This window comes from Lycium barbarum, chromosome 4, assembly GCF_019175385.1.
Source record: "Lycium barbarum isolate Lr01 chromosome 4, ASM1917538v2, whole genome shotgun sequence".
Lineage (NCBI taxonomy): Eukaryota > Viridiplantae > Streptophyta > Magnoliopsida > Solanales > Solanaceae > Lycium > Lycium barbarum.
The window spans coordinates 35969049-35989518 of NC_083340.1; the positions used below are offsets into that span (position 1 = coordinate 35969049).

At 36.3% G+C, this 20470-nt stretch overlaps 1 pseudogene; it reads left to right on the forward strand.

Moving 5' to 3' along the window:
* Positions 1-20470, forward strand: part of LOC132638376 (vacuolar-processing enzyme-like) — a 66392-nt pseudogene that overhangs the window by 35328 nt on the left and 10594 nt on the right.

Here is a 20470-nt window from a genome sequence, read left to right on the forward strand (position 1 = left end):
TTGTATGTTGGTGTGCTGCGGGATGGTTTGCTGTTGGACAGTTGGTTGCGGGATGGTGGGTTGCGAGTGGATCTGGGGTGGAATGGCTTGTTGTGGATTCGATTGTTGTGAGATGGATTGTTGTTGGTTAGTTTGTTGGGGGTTGGTAGTATTTGGATGGATTGTGTAAAGCGGAGGGTTTGAGGGAGAGGGCTGTGGAGCGGGCGAATCGACAGGCGAAAAGGATGGTGGAATTGTTGTGTTTGTTCCTTGTTCAGGGTGAGGAGCGTTCAAGGTGATGGACAGGTTGGTGAGATTTCGCAGTCGCACAATTTCGGTTTGCATATTAGCCATTTGCTGCAGTAATTGGTTAATGAGTTCATCATTTCCCCCTCCTGAGGCCTTAGGTTCGTCTCTTGGAAGGGTGACGAGTCCCAAGCCAGTCTGTTCGGATGCCCCTGAATCATTCATATTGCCGGATATTCGTACTTTCGATCTCGTGAAGTATGGATGGTCTGCCAGTTCGCAGTCAACACGAATCAACCTCTGGGGGATAAACAAAAGAAAATAAACCTTCAAAAATGAAGAAAACTGCGTTAGTATAGGGCAAATGCTTGCTGTGAAATTAATGTGAAAATTTAGCAAACAATGTTGAAAGAAGCACATATTGCGTAGCACATATTACGTAACATGAAATAGCAAACAAAACATATTGCGAACAAAATGTATCGGGAGGAAATCAATGCGTCCTATTATGCAAGGGACCTTTTTGTGCCAAAGGTGGGCCTAGCGCGGGTTTCGGGATTATGATAGAGTGATCCAAGCCATTTGATTATAACCATGCGAGTTTGGAGATAAAAGGTCGAATGCGATTAGACAAAATAAAAGCGAGTACACCCAAAATAAACAAGGATACATCAAAAGACAACAAAATACAACGACAAATCATAAATTAGGCCTAAATTGATCATGCTGGCGGCTGAGCTGAAGATGATGCTCCACCAACGTTAGACCGTGCTCCCGTATTTCCGAAATATTGCATGATGTTCGTCATTTGATCCCACATCTCAGGAGTGATGACCAGGGTACCCAAGCGAGCATGTTTTATCCAGATCGTTTTTAGTCTATCTTCAAAACCCGATTCGCCTGCTGGGCTAGGCTCTATGCTACCTTAATCTTCTTGCAGCCATGCGCGATATTCCGGACTACTTTCTGCCGGTCCAGCCCCAATGTCTGTGGGATTAATGTTAACCCATTCATCGAGGATTAAGCCAGCTTTAGGGACTCTAAAATCCTGCCCAAAAGATATTTCAGAGCCGCTCATGTCAGCTTGGAGAGGGATTACTTGATCTATACCAAACTGTCGAAGTACGCGCACCGGGGCGTATGGCTGGAGGCCCTTCAGTCCAATAAGCTTAATGTAATAATTTTTCTTTCCTCTTACGTAAGCCGTGGTACGGGATAACAAGGGATACTTCCATTGAATTTGATTGCACATGCGGGAAGCTAAGAACCCATACCAATCGCGAGTGCCAACTGGAGATACGAACGCTTTCCTCCTTTCATAAAAACTAGTAATCATGTTTGACTCACCTAAGCATATATCTGCCATATTCGGACGCTGATAAAAGTGTTCCATTGCCCACATCTGAAGGAGAATATTGCAACCCTCAAAGAAACTCGATTTCCCTCGTCTACATTTTGCTAAAGCTCGAAATATTTCTGCCAAAATCATTGGAACTAAAGCGAGTTGCGCACCATCAACCCCTTCAAAAAGTGCTCGAGCTACAGAGCAAATGCAGGTGCTGATCTGGCCGTATTCACGTGGGAATACCAAAATCCCAAGTAAGGCTACAATGAACACGACGGGTCGTCTAACTTGCCAATGAGCAGGAGTACAGGAAAATTATTTTTTGAACAATTTATACCCATCTTGGCGCCCATACCTCTCATACAAATAATCCAAAGATACCCAATTACTTTCGAAACACCGAAGTTCCTTTGTGTGGTTCAAACCCAGATAGCGGAGAAATTTCTTTCCCGATTGACTGTGCGGGATAATCTGACCCCTCCCTTGGTATTTTAAGTTTGTAAAGTAGCTTATCTCTTCTAGTGTGGGCGTTAGCTCGAAGTCTTTAAATCTGAACACCACTCGGTCAGGATCCCAAAATTGGAGTAAGGCCCTAATTATATGCTTGTCTGGAGTGATCTGAAACAACAAAGGGAGGAACTTTATCATCCTTGTGACTGCCAGCCTACTGCCCAAATCTAAATCTTCCCACCATACTTTCAACTTGTTTGGGACGCCACTAACCATCTTGATTTTAGGGATCTGCGGGGTGACATCCATCCTACAAAAAGAAGAAAAGGTAAAGACTTTCTCCAAACTCGAAAAGTCATGTTTAGGCTTGGACCGTTCTATCATTATCACGTTACACATAATATGCTGATGGTTGTTGGGTTATGAAAACCCGTCAACACTTTGGTAGGTTTCCTAACTGTGGAGTCGATACCAAGGACCGACCCACCAAAGGCTTATGCATGCATGACTTAAGCACATTGGTGGCAAAGCTCTATCTTAAGGTTTTCTGAGATTTGGCTTACTATGACACAAGGTTCCCGAGCGGACTACTCGAGTGAGAAGGCTACGCGGTCCCCGTTACTCGGGCACCCTGCGCATACGCCAACTCTCCTAAAATTTGGATTCTACGAAGAAAATTTGCGGGTGCGCAAAACACACCTCGCGTGTACGTGTGATAGTGTGAGTTTTCCAAAAGTGGAGGAAATATGAACGGAATGCCAATCTAAGGAAAGCAGTAACACATTATTACATAGAAAATTTCACATAGTAAAACAAAATACTTGAAAGAACATAAAATAAGCAAACAAGGCAAAAGCAAGCACAAAGAAAACAACAAAATATCCAACAATTTAAATATTAACCTAAGTTTATTATGGTTAGAACCTAGAATAATCCCCAGAGGAGTCGCCAAGCTGTTATACCCCATTTTAACCGGGTTATGGCGGAGTACAACATATTGGTGATTCCTATTTATTGCTTTGTTTTAAGGAGTCGCCACCTAATTAGTTTAATGGTGAATTAGGACACCTGATTATTAACTAAGGTAAAACTAACTAAACCTTCGTTAATAGTCTGCTTAACCAATATGATTCTAGGTAAGGGTTCCATATTATCCTAAAGGGAAGGGGTTAGGCATCCTTTAGAATCCGTTAACTTACGGTTATCCGGCCAAACTTAGATTAATTAATTAAAGCTAAAGAGGCAAATGTAGGGTTTAAATTTTAAGAAAAAACGGCTAAGAGATATGGTTGAAATTTCTGAAGGAAAATGTAATAATATTGTTTGGAAATAAGATTTACAGAAAATAATGACTTGCGCAAAAAATATGATTTTTAATGCTAAAAATGATGCTTATAAATGTCATTAGGATCTAACCATTTCTATATGATAATGCTATATATAAAATAGGGCTTGTGATTACTTGTATATAAAAAGAGGAAGCTTTAAAATGTTATTAAAATAAAGCTTATGTGTTACTATGGCTTTAAATGAGAGTGTAATAACCTTATTCAAAAAAATAAGATTTATGAGATGATAATGTGCATAGAAGCAAAAGAAAAAATGCGAATTTATATCGTATTTTGATAAGTATTTAAAATGACTAAATGAGGAGGTGCTAATTGACTTTGTATTTTTAGAATAAACAAAATTATGTTTTATTAACTACATTCGACTAAAAAGTATGCATAATTGATTCAACCCCGAAGAGTTATTTATAAAAAAGTGTACTTGGATTTAGATTTGTATATTAGTGAAATCCTAAAATTTCTAAAAAAAAGTGGTAAGACACAAAGATGATTTTTAAACCCAAAATATATAGGTATGTTATTTTGCAAATCGATTATTCCAATAACATGAACATTATGTATGTTTATAAATAGCTCAAACGTGGAAAGAAGCCTACGGGACTAACGGCGAGTTTCTTTTTACATTCTACCCATCGTATTAAGGCTAACTCACTAAATTTTACTAGAATTTATCTAAGTTAGGAAAATAAAAACAAAGTAAAGGTTAGTCGAATAATACAAATTAAATGCATAAATAAAAATAAAGGCTGAAGTAAAATAAAATGGGTTCAGCCCATTTTAAGGCCTGCTACTGCTGCTGTTCTGTTTTGCTATATGGGCTTTGACCCGGAATTTCATTTTTGACGCGGATATGGGCTGGCGGGGAATGACTCGAGATGATCACGTTGGGCTTTTGGCCCAACACCGAATGCGGAACAAGATGAGTCCCTCGGACTCATATTCGATGGTCATGCATAAAATAGAAGGAAAGAAAGATCAGTGTCTACTTAATGAATGATGTTAGACACAAAAATACATAAATTCAAAACAAACCAACAGATCATATATATATATATACTATGCATATCCAAATATATTTCATATATATATATGTATACAGTTTAGGGGGCAAAGGACAGGCTAGATCAAAACAAATCCTATAAATTCAGATATATGACCCTTCACGTTTAAACAGAGAACCAAAAGGTCAACCAAGGAGAAACAGTGACATAAACAATGTTCTTATTCTTTTACCAGATCATGCACACTTAATGATGAATGATACACCAAATGCATATTCGATATGTAAGCCTATGATATATCAGAATATATGAGGGCAGTATACTTGGTATATCCTTATATGCTTAGCATCTCTACCAAATAGAAAAGCTCCCCCATGATTTTCAGATTTTTATTAGCCCTATCTGGACTCACTTTTATCTCTACTTTATTCAAACTGGGAACTAGCTGAAATAGGCAGGTTCATGCTAATACCAAAAGGGATTTTAGGAATAGTGTGTACATTAGCAGGGGTACTACATCACCACATTAGGCCAGTTTGGGGCACCTTTCATCATTTGAAGTTATTAATCACCTAAAGCATGCGAAATACAAGTTCATATTTTGGATGGGATGAACTGAGATTAAACTAACAGTAGACCTCATGCAACAGACAGACATCTAAAAAAAGGGGGGGGGGGGGGGGCACCTTAACAATAAATCAAATTGTAAGCCAAGGGACTGAACAAATCCCCATGGAATGCAGAACCCAAACAGGATCATTTAAGATGTTATCAGCAACACGATTTGATCAGTAAGAGAGACATCAATCCCATTTGTTTAAAACAAGTTTCAATAATAAGTGAAGGGTATTAAACTACTATTAAACAACTACTGAACAGAGACATGCCAACATGTTGAAGCTATCAACGAACAATCAACTTACATGGGACTAACAAATGCTGAATTACCTTAAAACATATCCACTATTCAATTAGAAACAGCCATAATACCTCGATCTCTTTTAGCAAAAAGGAAAAAACTATGAAATCTCTGGTAGGATTCAAAAACTGACTGTATAAATAAGCTTTATCCTTTGTCGACTTAGATATGATAGGCTACGATCTGGAAAAACTAATCTTGTTATACCTATTGTTTTGATAGTCAAGTTGAAAATTTCACATGAATCCAAGCGATATACGAAAAGAACAATTCATTCTAATCAGGCCTTGAGAGTTGAACACATTACTAATATGAAGCACATTTTCAGGGTTAATTTGGACAACAATTCGTTTAGAGACTGAATAAAGAAGAGACAGCTAGTGTATGCAAACCACCATACTAACATGTACTAGATTGATCGACAAATACCAATCTAAGGGGGTACATTGAACTGCTGCTACTGATAACAAAACAGGATAATGACACAAACTTAAAACTAAGTCCGAACAGAGACCATAAGCGATGAAATAAATGACACGAAAACAACTTAAAGGAAGAAGGATTACCTTTTGCGGGTGCAGCGAAACGGGTGCGAAGCCTTCGATACACACTCGAACACTTCAAAACTCAATTCACAGACATAAGAGAGATTGATAAAATTGAAATTTTGCTTGGGGGATTTTAGCGACAAAACGAAGGCCTTTGTTTCTATGGAATTTTTTAGGCTAAAAGACTCCAATTTTCAAGGGGGTTTATGCGGCTGAGGCCTTGGTTTCTTTGGGGGGTTTCCCAATCCAAAAAAATCTCCCCTTTAGAATCCACAGAATGATCCTTTTATAGAGATTCGTTAGGGTTTTCATTTTTGCTAGCAGAGAGGGATGAGCGTGGGGGGACAAAACGAGGTGGGGGTGACAGTGGCGCGTGGGGAGCAGGAGAAGGTGGGGTGTCAGAGGAGGCAGGGTATGGCGGAGACGAAGAGGGGAATGGGGTGTAGTGGGGTGTCAGAAGGGTACATGGGTGTGACGAAGGTAGTGGAGGTGTCAGAGATGAAGTGGAAGTCACGTGGGGGTATAGGTGCGGTGGAGATGGTGGCGACAGGATGGGGGTGTGACAGAGGTGCTGGGTGGGTGGAGAAGTGGAAGGTGGATGGAGTTAGGGCGATGGCGACAGAGGTGGGTGATGACTGAGGTGCGTGGGGAGCAGGAGAAATGGATGGAGAGGGGTGGCGATGGGGGAGCAGTGAGAAAGAGGGAGAGAGAGGGCGCGGCGGAGGGAGTGAAGACGAGAAGATGAAGGGGAAACCCTAAAATAGGGTTTCCTTATTTGGCTGAAAAAATGAATTGGACCCGGTCCATTTGTGGACCGAGTCAAATTTTAGACTGGGTATTAAAAGAATGGACTAGTAAATTAAACATGGACTGATCTAGAAAATTGAGATGAAAAAATATGGTCTAGTCCAAAAAATATTAGGAATTAATCGGACTTTGATTTGGGGTCCGGTAAGTCAAAATACGGACTAAGTGCAAGAAATAGTTTGGCTTCTAAATTTGAATAATAGACACATTTTGATTAACGATGTACTAAGGGTGCCAGAATATCACCTAATACGGAAATATGTAATTATAAAAAGACCCGAGTAAAAATTATGATGTCGTAAATGACCGTGCAATAATATTTAATAACAAACGTATCAATTAGATGTGCGAAATAAATGCGATGTGTGTGCGGAAGTTGGTAGAAACGTCGAGAAATGCAAGTTTCAATAATGCTAAATAATAGCGGCAAATAAATAGCGGTAGTAACACTGCTAATAATGATAATGGTAATAATGATAATGTTGATGATAATGGTGATAAAAATTAATAATAGATATAATAATAACAGTAAATAAAAAATATCGATAATTAAAAATGATAATAATTAATAATAATAATAAAGATGATAGTAATTAATAATAATAAAAAATAATAACAATAAATAACAATTATTGATAATAACAAAATGATAATAAATTAATAATAATAACAATAATAGGGGTAATAATAAAATAATAATGATAATAATAATAAGAAATAATAATGATGATAATAATAATAATAATAAATAACAATGATTGATAAAATAATGATAATAACGATTAGTGATTAATAATAATAATGATAATGATTATAATGGAAATAACAAGAAATAATAATTAATGACAATTAGTAATAAAATGATAATTTAAGAATAATAATAAAGATGATAATAATAATAATAATAATAATAATAATAATAATAATAATAATAATAATAATAATAACTGCAGCGGAATAATAAAACGTGGGTGTTAATAAAAGACTAATAATTATAGTAAAATTTAAATGCATATTTTCAATTTCTCAAAATACCAGAAGTATTAATAGGTATTTCGGGGGAGAGGCGGGACAAAATTGGGTGTCAACATGGACTCCAAGTACTGATGGAAAATTCTCTTGCAAATCAGTGTGGAACATTATCAGGGAACATAACACTTCATCCCCTTTCAACAAGATTATATGGCATAAGAATGTTCCTTTTAAAGTGTCATTCTTCTTATGGAGACTGTTAAAAAATAGGATTGCAGTGGATATGAATATGACCAAGTTTGATGTTCATCTTCCATCTATATGCTCATGTTGTTCTATACACCAACAAGAGGATGCAGAACATTTGTTTATGAAGCGCATGTTCAGTCAACAGGTATGGCTATTTTTTAATCAATTATTTGGCATAACCTTTGGCAATGCAGGTCTGAGGCATCATATCTTCAAATGATGGATAAATAAAGGAGCTAATCCTCTTACAGGGATGGTAACACAAGTGCTACCAGGAATTATTGTGTGGCAAATATGGAAATCCAGATGCAGTAGCAGATTTAATAACATTAAGATGCAGCAAGCCAGTATAATTTATCAAATCCAACAACAGCTCATTCTGATAATCCACAAAAAATTTCCAATCATCTCTCCTTTTATGAACTGGAACTTATTTTTGATATCTCTGGAGTATGCTAGAAAAGATGTGAGAGTGGTAACTGTGAAATGGAAACCACCGAAGGCTGGTTATGTGAAGATCAACTCTGATGGGTGTTCAAAGGGAAATACAGGATGCGGTGGTGGAGGAGGAATAATCAGAAATGAACATGGCCAGCTGATCAATGCCTATGCAGAACCATTTGGGAGTATGACTAATAATATGGCTGAGGCTATAGCATTGAGGACAGGAATAGAATGGTGTATCAACTTAGGGCTCTCGAAGATAGAGATTGAATGTGATTCTAAGCTTCTTACTGACTGGATCCTTAAGCATAGTGATCCTCCATGGAGTTTAAGTGATATTATTATGGAGCTACAGAACAAAATTGAAAATTTTAACAACTGGAGCATTGAACACTGTTATAGAGAAGGCAATAAAGATGTCGATATCCTAGCCAACTATGGACTGAAGTGTACTGCTCTTGTCAACATGAACTCATTTCAGTCACTTCCCAAGGAGGCTAAGGGAGAAATTCATATGGATAGACTTCAACTACCTTCATTTAGAAGGACAATTCAGAAGAACTCCTTTGTTTTGCACCAGAATATGTTTAGATTTTATAATTTTGATGTCCCTTGAAGGTATCCATGAACTGGAATAGGAGAGGAGGCAGATCCCCTCCTGTGATACCTTCCTTCTTTTGTGAGCTAAGATGAAATCCTACTCTTTGTATAGAATGAAGCCTGTTCCATTCTGAGTAGGTGCAGGGAGATAGCACTCCACTGTTATGTATATTCTTCTATATATATTTATATATATAAAACGCTTCCACTCTATATATAGAGATGGAGGAAATTGATAAAAAAAAAAAAAGCAAAATGATTAATTAAACAATTTAGTTAGTAATAATATAAGAAAAGGTTTTCACCAAAAATATTACCAAAATCAAGTAGTACATCATTCAAAAATATAATATTTGTCACAATTTCATTGTATAGTTTCAAATGTCATATAGGAGTAGTTGTTTGTTCTTCTAAATTGCTTCCTAACCTCGTTGGATGTTTTTTCTATTCTCAGATTGATAAAAGAGTCCTAAATAACGGTACAGAAGGCTCACATATATGCAATATCGTAATTTACATATACATAAGGATGCTCTTTCCAAATACATGGGTTCTAATTCCCGAAAACATAGTTCTACCAACAACGACGAGTCATGGATACCCTTGAGGCGTGTTAACCAGCGCGATGCACAAATGTTGTATCTCACATCCAAGGTAAGTTTACAAAAGTTTAACTTTTATACAGGCAAAATAAAACTTATTTAACTATGGGTAACTGAAAAAAATGACATGTTACCTGACTTCTTTGTACTTTCTTCAATAATATTCACAGTTCGAGGCTGCTCCTGAAGGATCTACTGAAAAAATAGAAGCTTATAGGAAACTAAATGAAGAACTATCACAGAGACAACATGTAGACAAGAGTATGAGGCATATTGAAGAAATTCTGTTGGGTGTTGAGAATGGTCCAGAGGTGCTGAAGACTGTTCGACCTGCTGGACAACCCCTTGTTGATGACTCGGTCTGCCTTAAATCCTTTGTAAGCACTAAAAAACTTTAACCAGTTTTAAGTTTTATGATAACTTAGTTGAGAGTATTTGGCTTTGCAGCCACTCCCTGAGAGTATTTGGCTTTGAAGCCACTCCCTTAGTTTAATTTGCCTCCGAGGTCACTTTATAATTTTAAAAACTTTGAAGTTTACAACTTATACACTTTTCCCCTTTCACTTATTATTAAAATATACAACAGCCCCTTCTCTCTCCTCACTTCTTCCCAACTCCCGCACTAAAAAAATTGAAGTGTCCATGGGAATTCTCCCTCTCCCCCAATCTTGGTAACATTCCTTCCGTCCATTCAAGGTATTTTCTTTAATTTAGCAACTCCTCCAGAGCATTTAGAGCTCCATTTTGCCATGAAAGTTGTTATTCTCGATAGAACCCTAGTGTTCATGAAGTTGAGTGTTTTTTTTCTTCAAAATTTTGGAAGTTTCGCATGTTTTTTGCTAGAAATACGTGTTATTTCTACTGATTTTGCTTGTTTCGATCTTTGTTTTTCTATTTTGCAAAAATATCATGGTCTATTAATATACTTTTGGTCGATTATTCTTGTTTTCTTGTCGGGGCTGATCAACGTCACTGTATTGTTTGTATAGAGATTATAAAAAATGGCTAGATGTAGAGGAAGAGGAGGGCACATAATTCAAACCCGTTCTAAGGCCACATCTGATGATAAAAAAAGAAAAGGTAGAGAAGTTAGTCGAGAAGGTAAAGAAAAACTGTACAACCTAAAAATGAAGTGTACTCAGAGAAGAATAATGATGAGTATAATGTCGAGGAAGGTGAAAAAGATGATCCCCATGTTTCTGAGGGGTTTGGTGGTGATGAAAATGTTGATCCCTTGTCCTTGCCATATTGTGCAAAGACAATTAACGTCGACAAGTATGGTCTGATCAATTAGCTGGATGATTACGAATCGTTTCCAGCAAAGATTTAGGTTAGGAGTAGGCTCACATTGCTTGATGATTTTAAAAAATCCTAAAAGATCATATATTTAGGAAAATGTTTAGGCATTCCTGTTTTGGTCACTTTAGAAAAATATCAAAACACTTCAATAGATTCAATGGAATGTTGGTGCACTATATGGTTCTTCGTCATGTGGTTGAGAAGAAGAAGCATGAGATGTGGTTCTTGGTGAATGACAAGCCTGTGTGTTTTGGCTTGAATGAGTTTGATTTAATTACTGGCCTAAACTGTGGATCATATCCTAGCCGAAATAGAGAGGAAAGGGTACTTAAGAAAGGGGCAGCATTCTGCGCAAAGGTTTGTCGCAATAAAAAGATTTTTGCAGAAAAGCTATTGGCAGTGGTAAAAGGGCCTAGGCTGACCAAAGAGGAAAAGCTGAAATGTTGACTTGTGTGGTTTGTGCACACAATATTACTTTCCAAAGATGTGTCAAAGGGTGTGGATCATGACCTGATAACAATGGCAAACGATTTGGAGTTCTTCAAGAGCTATCCTTGGGGAAAGGAATCATTTGAACTAACTCTGGACTACTTGAAGAACAAGATAGACACTCCCAAGCACCATAAGTGCACACGGAGAAAAGAGTTGCATCATATGCTCTCTATAGCTTCCCCTGGGCATTCATGGTAAATATTATAAACCACTGGTGCAGTGGAGTATGAACTGTGTCTTGTTTATTTTTCACTCAACTTTTATTTCTGTGATTACAGGTCTGGGCATATGAAGTTTTTCCTGCACTTAGAAGGAATACTGGGAAATCAGAGGAGGTTCCTTTCCCTATTCCTAGGATTCTTAGGTGGCACACCAAAAAAATAGAGCGATTTGCTGAAGGAGATCCATTTATGAATAGAGCTGGATTTGCTGAGGTATAAATTTGGAGTCTATTATTATTTTTTTTGCAAAAACGTAAGCTTAATGTTAATGTTTTGTTTATTTGTAGATGGTGCACCCTTACCTCATCCCTACAGTGTGTGAGTTGGAGCAGGACTACATGAAAAATCTGGTGCCATATGCTCATGATACTAATGATCCAATCATTGATGAGTTGAAGCGTGAACTTGAAGGCGTGACTGATTTGATTACACCAAAACATTCCTCGAAGGCTTCTAGTAGGCCGTGGAAAGATTCCATGGAGTATTTTGATGAGGACTATACCCAAGAGGCTGAGGATACTCTTTCGGAAGATCTTCGTGTTAATTCAGCCGTAAAAGATAATGTTGGTATTGGGACATCTATGGGTCGTTCTGCCCCTAGTGGGGGCCTATCAATGCAGGTGGAGTATGAGCAATTGAAGCAGCGTATGGAGAAGTTTGAGGAGTCTTTGAAGGTTCTTCTCACTTATGTTGAGGGGGAAAGAATTAGAAAGAGGGAGAAGGCGAAGAAGAAGAAGAGGAGAAGAAGAAGAAGAAGAAGAAGAAGAAGAAGAAGAAGAAGAAGAAGAAGAAGAAGAAGAAGAAGGAGACTCTTCCTGAAACTGCTGATGAGGTTGATGTTGATCAGCAAGAAGCTCAAGATGTCCATGTGCCAATTGCTCAATATGTCCATGTGCCAACTGCTCAAGATCTCTCTGTGCCAACTGCTCAAGATTTCCCTGCTGTTGTGTCTGCTGTTGAAGTTGAGAAGGAAAAAGAAGTCCCTGCTGCCGAAGTTGAGAAGGAAAAAGAAGTCCATGCTGCTGAAGTTGAGAAGGAAAAAGAAATCTCTGTTCCTGAAGCTGAGAATGAAAAAGAAGTTGTTGTTGCTGAAACTGAGAATGAAAAAGAAGTCCCTAGTGTGACGAGTGAAGCTGATGTTGATTTTGACGCTGAAAAAGCTGTGTCGACTTTTGTCGAGGAAATTAATGGCTCCATGAAGGAGTAATTTGATATTTGGGTTGTAACAAACAATTAATTTGTGTGTGGAGAATGATAACAAACAATTTTATTGCTTACTTTTAGCTTTTTTAAGTTTTAACAAACAATTTATGACAACTGTATTGTTGCCTTGTGAATTTGGACGGGCAAATTTTTGTAAATAGTAATTTATGACAAGGTTGGAGCTTTGCAACATTTGTATCTAACTGTGTTGTTGCTTTGTAGATTTGAATGTGTTTTTGTTTATTATAGACTTGAGTTAATATTCTTGAAAAAGGGCGCCCTCCTAATCTCATTTTGATAGGGGTTTGGGATGTAGATGGGACATTTATCTGGTTCGTAGAACTTCTGACGAAAGAGGTATAGCGCCAATGCGCTAAGGCTGTCCTCGGTTCCTGAAAAAGACACCGATCAGACACGAAAGTTACACTGGAGTTCAGGCTTTTTTTGTGTTGGAGTGAAAGCCACTACTCCTTTGAGTAGTAATAGGTAGGGATGACAGGATTTGAACCTATGACATTTTGTACCCAAAACAAACGCGCCCAAGGGATCGTCAAGATAATCCCAGTGTAAGGGCTTCCGCTTCCAGGACAAATTCGCCTGTTCGTGCCTCATAATAACCACTAGCAGGTGGATACATCATTACCCTGATGATATAACAAAATAAAAGCTTCCCCTATCTCGCATGATAAAGCAAAGAGAGAGGAAAGATAAAGAATAGAAAAAAGATCTTAGTTGAGGTTCCCCTTCTCCGGCAGCAAGTTCAATGGTTTCTAAGCTGGACGATTGGTATTCTCTGGATGGACGGTAAATCCAGGTATGCTGCTGGTGTTGACACTCAATTTTGTCCCTCCTTTATTCCAATTTATTTCCTTGGGCTTCTAAATTTATTAACTAGCTAAATACTTTGTTTTCACTACTATTTTTTATTTTCTACTATTAATATCGTTACTTTCATTTTTCACTATTCTACTATCAACATTCCTAGTATAACTTTATCACAAATTTTAAATGATTCGTCATCGTTTCATTTTAGGATTTGTACTCGTTAAATTAATTTTACTTTATTAAATCCTTTACTTTCTACATACTAATTACTATTTGTCTTCACATAATATATATTGTACTAGTTATTAAATTAAAAGCCCAAGAATAATTAAAATGAAGGAGGAATGACCAATATCTCATCCAATTAATGGCCCAAACGGAATAGCCCACGTCCCTTAAATAACTCACCTAACCAGCCCATATTTTTTTCAACTCAACCGGTTCACCCGTCCAGCCCACCAGTCGACCAGCCCAACACCTTACCCGACCCGACCAGCCCAACCTCCACATCCTCATTAGCTAAACAAAGAAAACCTAATCCCTTTCTCGTCGCAGCGCCGTTCTCTCTCTTTCCCTTTCCCTCCACCTCTCTCCTCTCCCATTTAGAGTCAACCTCAGTTGCCCTTTCACCCTCACAGATTTTGCCACCCCCATTTTCGGATTAAAGCAGCCACGCCTATCCTCTTTCCTCTTCCAAACAAGAAACCAATTTTGTTTTCAACCATGGCAGATTTTGCCTTGTATTTTATACACGATCTGGTCACACACAAATGGCCAAAACAACTTTCGAAATCTCTGAAAAGAAGATTAACTTTAAAGATTTGATTCGGATTTCAAACGGATCACTAGAAATCCCGCCCAAAATGAGTGAAACCCTAGTTTTTCGTCTACTATAAAATAGCCTTAAGTCCATAGCCGAAAGGAAAAAAAAACACTGATTGGGGGGATGATTGGTGATACGGAGTATTTTATGTCACAGAGTCTTTAGTTTATTTTTAATCGGGTCTTGAACTTTTTTTTTTAATCAGAAAAACACTTTTTGTTGAAACATGAGATTGGTGTTGAAAAGTTAAGGTTTCTGATTCGACTAACTTTCGTCGTTGTTCGGTAAAAGAATTTTAACTACGACAGATCCACTTCAATTTTTGACTCGAGTTTCGAATCTGTCAATACGAGAGTAGATTCGAGACCTCCGCATCCCTGTTCGCTGCACTCGGACAAGGTAATTCTTCGTCCGTAATGGTTTCAGTAGTCATTTAAGTGTTTTGTACTGTTTATGTAAACGTTCGTTCTCACATTTATGTTCCGCAGTCCTTTAGTTCTTGTTTATTGAGTGTGCTAGCTGTGTTTGTGATTCATGTTTAGTTTACTGTTGAAATTTAGCTCATTCATTATAGTTTCTATTTCAGATTAATGTTTAATTAGGTATCTATTCAGTCACTAATATGAGTGTGGTCTGGTTATAACTCCATTACTGCTTAGTTATGTGGTTTGTAAAATAATCAGGCTCATGAGTCTATTTACGACGTAGTCTTGGTCTAATATTATTTAGCGACACATATGATTGGGTCTGATTCGGGTCTGTTTTCATGTATTCATTTGTCTTGAAGTATGATTCATATTGCATATGTTGAACCATAGATAACTTGTCCGGGCACCTATTAACTTCACTATAAGATTGCCCTGCTGAATCTTAACTGTCCAAACCTTACGCTATATGGGTAAATGTATGTATTTTGGGGAATCAGGAGGCTTGCTAAGTTTTGTTTCTGAGTTGAATCTCAACCAGCATGTTTAAGTTGTGTCTGATTAGTGGGGTTAATTGACATACATAATTCGTATAACTCAAGTGTTTGCTCGAACCTCAGCAGGGCTAATTTCAACTGTAAACAAGCAATCTTTGTATGGGGAGATTTTCTATAGCTCATAACTTAAGCTTAACTTAGAAATGAGGCTGTTTGCAATATCAGTGTGTAGAAAAATAATAGCAGCCTTCCAATTTTTTCCCTTTTATTTATCTTTCTTGCTTCAGTCTTTGCTTGATTCTGTGATTATATGTTGATTTTGAATAGATTAGTTCAGAATATATAGTTTAACATGATTAATGGCTGTCCAAATTCCTTTCTTTTCGCAAATCATAAACCTGCCTGCATACTTCGTTTACAGGGGTTTACAGTGGTCTATTTTTAGTTTTGTTGTGTTTATTTAACTAAGGTCGTATGCTAGATATATCTAGACCTGTTTGGTATGTTGCCCTCTCTATCCTAAACGGTTTGGGACATTGTCTCTCTTCCATGCACATGTCATTATTGTACTTTGGGAATTTGACTTAGTGAAATATGGGGTCAGTTGCCGTTTGGCAGAAGCAAACGTCATTGTACAATTTTATCTGAAAGTCGTATGATCTAGTGTTATAGTAATTTTAAATGCAAACTCACGTATAAACGTATTAGCACCAACTGAAAGTTTCAAATTCACCTCTTAATTTAGAATTCTTTTTAGTCAAAATGTGGTAAGAAGATTACACCTAATTCTCCGCCTATGTCTAACACTACTATCATGCGATTTTTAGCTTTATTTTTTTCATTTCCATGCTTGTTGGTGATTTGTTTCCTTTACTAATCCCTTCATTTTCTTCCTTCTTTGTTGCATGAACTCTGGAGCCTAAGAGTCTCATTTTGAGACTCGACTACACCATCATTGAACGATGCCTACACATTCTGGTTCAGCCTTTTATATCGCCCGTACAACAATCATTGAGGACAAAGTCTTTTTCGGGGTCTGAACATGGATCCGAATTGTTTTTTCCACGCTATTGTGCATTGTTGTCTACTTGCTGTGTGACTAACCCTTATTCCATATTTGGTGTAATTGACTATTAAGAACTAAGCTACTATATAGTACCGTTGAGTTGCACTTAAGGTTCGTCGTAGTTAATAATGGATTACGTAGGTTTTGCATGAAATACGACATTTAGAATGTAGAGAAAATTGAACAGGTAATTGGTTATTTTCATTCACCTTTAGGTTGGTGTTGGGTTAAATATTTTCACTGAAAGGATTTAGATTGCAAACCAGCCCTCATTTTTTACAAGCAAATATAGTCTTCCTTTGAATACAAATTGATTTTCAAATTAATTAGACGTTGCATTAATTAATGGAAAAAAGGCTTTTGTGGTTATAGGATCGTTTCAGTTTCTGTGCGTCTGGCCAATACACACTTTCATAAAAAATGTTTTTCCAAGTATTGATTGAAAACATAATTTGAATTATCAGCTTTTTTGTACATAATTTTTTACAACTTACACTTAGCTTTAGTTAATTAACCTAAGTCCGTTCGGTTAACCATTATTAATGGAATTTAAAGGATGCCTAATACCTTCCCTTTAAATTAGTTGAACCCGTACCTAGAGTCATTTGGTTTCGTAGACCTTAAAACGGAGTAAACTTTAAAAATGACTATAATAAACTTTAGGTGTCCTAATTCACCATAATAATTAGGTGGCGACTCCTTCACTTTAATTAACCCTGGAATTATCGAGATGTTGTAAACTATTTTGACTTCGATTAAAATAGGGTATAACAGCTGGTCCTTAGAAGGACCGTTTTTTTTCTCTCTCCACCCGGACCAACCCACCAACTCGGCTTCTTAGATTTAAGGTGATTTTTGTATCTACCCCAACGATACTATTGTTACGTACCATTATGGAAGAAGATCCGGGCAAGATATGTACCTCTTTAGGAATGAAAAAAAACCGATCTACTTTCATTTGGTATTTTCGCCTAAATTCCTTGACTCCTCGATACTCAATCAAATCCTCTTTTTTGATGATTGAATGCTATTTTATTTTGGTTAACCCTAAAACTGGGATAGATCCATGAGAAATCTCATTAGATTTTATTAGATATGGTATAGATCAAAATGGGACACCAGAAGAATTGACTGCTGAGCCGTATGAGGTATTCCTCCCTTTCCAAAAGCTATCAATTTATTATAGGAACTTCCAATTATGTCAGGAAAGGATTTTATATATAATAGAAGGGATTCTGTATATTTATCCAATTCATCCCATTCTTCTTTTCTTTATATATAGTAATAGTACAAGTACACTATTTCAGTAAACTTCGCTTCATTTAGTTCAGTTTTATGATTATCGACTATGAGTTAATGACTATTATTATAGACTATGAATAAGATTTATACGCAAACTCATATAAATAAAATTTGCTTCATATTCTTAATAATTCTTCATATATACGCCCAAAACGAAAGACCCAATCCTACTACAGAACCATTACACATTTCCAACTAGAAAACATAGCTAATGAACCATACAACAATTGATCCCTCTATTCTTCAACCACCATCAACTTCTGTTTTAGTTCATCCCTCTCTATTCCGGTGTCTCTCAGCTGAACTATCAAGTGATCCCTCTGTGCTTCATATTTGTTGAGCCTTTGCTGCATTTCAAACTTGGGTATTCTTCTGGATTGTGCTGTGCTAGATCCTTCTGGGCTCTTTTGAGATTTCTTTGCTACTGTATCGGGATGGGGTTCAATAAATCTGAAATAGTCGCAGCCACCATCTTCCTAAACAAAACACCAATCAATTATAGGCTTTTATAGTGAAACCACATTAAAAAAAAATATCTTAGGAACTAGAAACTCACAGTTCCAACTGCACAATTAAAGAATCTGCGACCTGGATTCTTTGGGGTGCGTGATGTCCTCAAGACAGCGTCGTCACTGTAGAAACATTTGTCGGGATCATTTGGTTGAGATGTTTCGGATAGCTAAGACATTTTGTGATTTTGATGAATGAATTTGATGAAGAGAAGAGACAATGGAGAAGTTTTGGCATTTTGGGTCTGTTTTATACATGGATGAACCTAAATGTTACCGTTGTAAGTTTAAAATTCTAATTTTATCACCATTGTAAAAAAATCTGTCAGTCAAAATAATGCTAAGTCCAAATATCCACAAGCTTTGGTCTATTATAGACCTAGTCGGTAAATTAATCACCAAACAAAGACCTGATCTATAAAGTAATTCTATAGTTGGTTTATACTCTACTGGTAGTGATATATAACTAGGACTACTATTTGCCTAAAAAGGCTATAATTAAATAACATAAAATAAATAAAAATACTTGATTCTATTTAAACAATATAGTAACACTTTAATACATCATATGAGAGTCTCCATCCATTATACACATGATCCAAAGAGCTTTAAAACAAGTAATGGTCCTTAATCATCAAATATATATGGCTAAAAAGGCTATAATTAAATAATATAAAATAAATAAAAAGACTTGATGCTATTTAAACAATATAGTAACACTTTAATACATCATATGAGAGTCTCCATCCATTATACACATGATCCAAAGAGCTTTAGAAGAAGTAATGGTCCTTAATCATCAAATATTTGGCTAAAAAGGCTACAATTAAATAACATAAAATAAATAAAAAGACTTGATGCTATTTAAACAATATATTAACACTTTAATACATCATATGAGAGTCCCCATCCATTATATACATGATCCAAAGAGCTTTAAAACAAGTAATGGTCCATAATCATCACATATTTGCCTAAAAAGGCTATAACTAAATAGCATAAAATAAATAAAAAAATTTGATGCTACTTAAACAATATAGTAAAACTTTGTTACATCATATGAGATTTTCCATCCATTATACAGATGATCCAAAGAGCTTTAGAACAAGTAATGGTCCTTAATCATCAAATATTTGCCTAAAAAAGCTATAATTAAATTAAATAAAATAAATAAAAAGACTTGATGCTATTTAAACAATATAGTAACACTTTAATACATCATATGCGAGTCTCTCATACATTATACACATGATACAGAGAGCTTTTAGAATAACTAATGGTAATCATAACACTACTATCCAATAAGTCTGACAATAAGCTAATGTTCTCAAAGCACAACCTTGTTCCAAGAACAACCATTAGTTGTTCTAAAAGCACTTTGGAACATCTGTATAATGTATGGGGACTCTCATATGATGTATTAAAATATTATTATATTGTTTAAATACCATCAAGTCTTTTTATTTATTTTATTTAATTTAATTTAGCCTTTTTAGGCAAATATTTAACGATTAAGGGCCATTACTTGTTCTAAACCTCTTTGGATCATGTGAATAATGGATGGAAACTCTCATATGATGTAATAAAGTGTTAATATAATGTTTAAATAGCTTCAAGTCTTTTTATTTATTTTATGTTATTTAACTATAGCCTTTTTAGGCAAATAGTGGTCCCGGTTTATATATCACTAGCAGTAGAGTATAGACCAACCATGGAATCTATAATATACTATACCCTTTGGCTATTGTAAACAGCTGGTCTATGATAGACCTATCCACGGTCCCTTAGATTTTCAAAGTTTGGGTTTTTTTTCAATTTGGGGTTTGACATTATTTATTTTTTAATTATTTTTATGATCATTACACTTGTGTCCATTCACCAGGCTTCTCATTCCAAAAACATCTCGTTTATTTATGTGGTCTATAATCGATCATCAACATCAAGGTCTATAATAGACCATAGCTTGTGTTTATTATAGATATGGTATTTGTTTGGTTATTAATCGACTCAACAAACAACATTAAATCAACAGAAAGCAGAAAATATCAAAAGAACACAAAAATCATAACAAACACTATTTTCATTAATAATGGATAGATTTTTACAAAAAAAAATAGCACCCCCAAACATCACCCAACAAAAGCTTTCAGCAATGAAGGTCCAAAAACTTCCATCTACCACTTTCATCACTGAAAGCTTATACAAAAATAAACTGAAAAACTACTAATATAGGGGGATGGTTTGGGGGGGGGGGGGGTGACCAGAGCATCGGGGTCAACACCCTCGAGCTCAAGAAG